We start from the raw sequence: 3,217 nt of genomic DNA on the forward strand, positions 1-3,217 counted from the left end.
CCTCCGCCTCCTGGGTTCAGGCAATTCTCCTGCCTCAGCCTCCTGAGTAGCTGGGATTACAGGCACGCGCCACCATGCCCAGCTAATTTTTTATAGTTTTAGTAGAGACGGGGTTTCACCATGTTGACCAGGACGGTCTCGATCTCTTGACCTCGTGATCCACCCGCCTCGGCCTCCCAAAGTGCTGGGATTACAGGCTTGAGCCACCGCGCCCGGCCTATGTTTAAGTCTTTAATCCATCTGGAGTTAATTTTAGTGGAAAGTGTCAGGAAGGGGTCCAGTTTCTGCTTTCTGCACATGGCTAGCCAGTTTTCCCAACACTATTTATTAAACAGGTAATCCTTTCCCCATTGTTTCTTTTTGTGAGGTTTGTCAAAGATCAGATGGTTGTAGATGTGTGGTGTTGCCTCTGAGGCCTCTATTCTGCTCCTTTGATCTACATCTCTGTTTTGGTACCAGTACCATGCTCTTTTGATGACTGTAGCCTTGTAGTATAGTTTGAAGTCCAGTAGTGTGATGCCTCCTGCTTTGTTCTTTTTGCTTAGAATTGACTTGGCTATGCAGGCTCTCTTTTGGTTCCATATGAAGTTTAAGGTGTTTTTTTCCAGTTCTGTGAAGAGGGTCGTATGTAGCTTGATGGGGATAGTGTTAAATCTATAAATTACTTTGGGCAGTATGGCCATTTTTGTGATATTGATTCGTCTTAACCATGAGCATGGAATGTTTCTCCATCTGTTTGTGTCCTCTCTTATTTCATTGAGCAGTTTGTAGTTCTCCTTGAAGAGGTCCTTTACATTCTTTGTTAGTTGTCTTCCTAGGTATTTTATTCTCTTTGTCGCAATTGTGAATGGCAGTTCATTCTTGATTTGGCTCTCTTTAAGTCTGTTATTGCTGTATAGGAATGCTTGTGATTTTTGCACATTGATTTTGTATCCTGAGACTTTGCTGAAGTTGCTTATCAGTTTCAGGAGATTTGGGGCTGAGACAGTGGGGTCTTCTAAATATACAATCATGTCGTCTGCAAATAGAGACAGTTTGACTTCCTCCTTTCCTAATTGAATACCCTTTATTTCTTTTTCTTACCTGATTGCTCTGGCCAGAACTTCCAATACTGTATTGAATAGGAGTGGTAAGAGAGGGCATCCTTGTCTAGTGCCAGATTTCAAAGGGAATGCTTCCAGTTATTGCCCATTTAGTATGATATTGGCTGTGGGTTTGTCGTAAATAGCTTTCATTATTTTGAGATATGTTCCGTCGATACCTAGTTTATTGAGAATTTTTAGCATAAAGGGCTGTCGAATTTTGTCAAAGGCCTTCTCTGCATCAATTGAGATAATCATGTGGTTTTTGTCTTTGGTTCTGTTTATGTGGTGGATTACGTTTATGGACTTGCGTATGTTGAACCAGCCTTGCATCCCCGAGATGAAGCCTACTTGATTGTGATGGATAAGCTTTTTGATGTGCTGTTGCCATCAGTTTGCCAGTATTTTATTGAAGATTTTTACATCTATGTTCATCATGGATATTGGCCTGAAGTTTTCTTTTCTTGTTGAGTCTCTGCCAGGTTTTGGTATCAGGATGATGTTGGTCTCATGATTTGGGAAGGATTCCCTCTTTTTGGATTGTTTGGAATAGTTTCAGAAGGTGTGGTACCAGCTCCTCTTTGTATATCTGGTAGAATTCGGCTGTGAACCCATCTGGACCTGGGCTTTTTTGGTGGGTAGGTTATTAATTACTGCCTCAACTTCAGCCCTTGTTATTGGTCTATTCAGGGTTTTGACTTCTTTCTGGTTTAGACTTGGGAGGATGCAAGTTTCTAGGAATTTATCTGTTTCTTCCAGGTTTACTGGTTTATGTGCATAGAGTTGTTTGTAGTAATCTCTGTTGGTGGTTTGTATTTCTGTGGAATCTGTCGTGATATCCCCTTTATCGTTTTTTATTGTATCAATTTGATTCTTCTCTCTTTTATTTTTATTAATCTGGCTAGTGGTCTGTCTACTTTGTTGATCTTCTCGAAAAACCAGCTCCTGGATTCACTGATTTTTTGAAGGGTTTTCTATATCTCTGTCTCCTTCGGTTCTGTTCTGATCTTAGTTATTTCTTGTCGTCTGCTAGGTTTTGAGTTTTTTGATCTTCCTCCTCTAGCTCTTTCAATTTTGACGATAGGGTGTCAATTTTCGATCTTTCCTTGCTTCTCATGTTGGCATTTATTGCTATATATTTTCCTCTAGACACTGCTTTAAATGTGTCCCGGAGATTCTGGTATGTTGTGTCTTCATTCTTGTTGGTTTTGAAGAACATCTTTATTTCTGCCTTCATTTCATTGTTTATCCAGTCAACATTCAAGAACCAGTTGTTCAGTTTCCATGAAGCTGTGCGGTTCTGAGTTAGTTTCTCAATTCTGAGTTCTAACTTGATTGCACTGTGGTCTGAGAAACTGTTTGTTATGATTTCCGTTCTTTTGCATTTGCTGAGGAGTTATTTACTTCCAATAATGTGGTGCTGAGAAGAATGTATATTCTGTGGATTTAGGGTGGAGAGTTCTTTAAATGTCTATTAGGTTTGCTTGGTCCAGGTCTGAGTTCAAGTCCTGGATATGCTTGTTAATTTTCTGTCTCATCGGTCTGTCTAATATTGACAGTGGAGTGTTAAAGTCTTCCACTATTATTGTGTGGGAGTCTAAGTCTCTTTGTAAGTCATTAAGAACTTGCTTTATGTATCTGGGTGCTCCTGTATTGGGTGCGTATATATTTAGGATCGTTAGCTCTTCTTGTTGCATTGATCCCTTTACCATTATGTAAGTCCTTCTATGTCTCTTTTGATCTTTGTTGGTTTAAAGTCTGTTTTAGCAGAGACTAGGATTGCAACGCCTGCTTTTTGTTTTGCTCTCCATTTGCTTGGTACATCTTCCTCTATCCCTTTATTTTGAGCCTATGTGTATCCTTGCATGTGAGATGGGTTTCCTGGATACAGCACACCAATGGGTTTTGTCTTTTTATCCAATTTGCCAGTCTGTGTCTTTCGATTGGGGCATTTAGCCCATTTACATTTAGGGTTAATATTGTTATGTGTGAATTTGATCCTGCCATTTTCATGCTAGCCGGCTGTTTTGCCTGTTAGTTGATGCAGTTTCTTCATTGTATCGATGCTCTTTACCATTTGGTACATTTTTGGAGTGGCTGATACTGGTTGTTCCTTTCTATGTTTAGTGCTTCTT

Source organism: Cebus imitator, unplaced genomic scaffold (assembly GCF_001604975.1).
Source record: "Cebus imitator isolate Cc_AM_T3 unplaced genomic scaffold, Cebus_imitator-1.0 Scaffold628, whole genome shotgun sequence".
Taxonomy (NCBI): Eukaryota; Metazoa; Chordata; class Mammalia; order Primates; family Cebidae; genus Cebus; species Cebus imitator.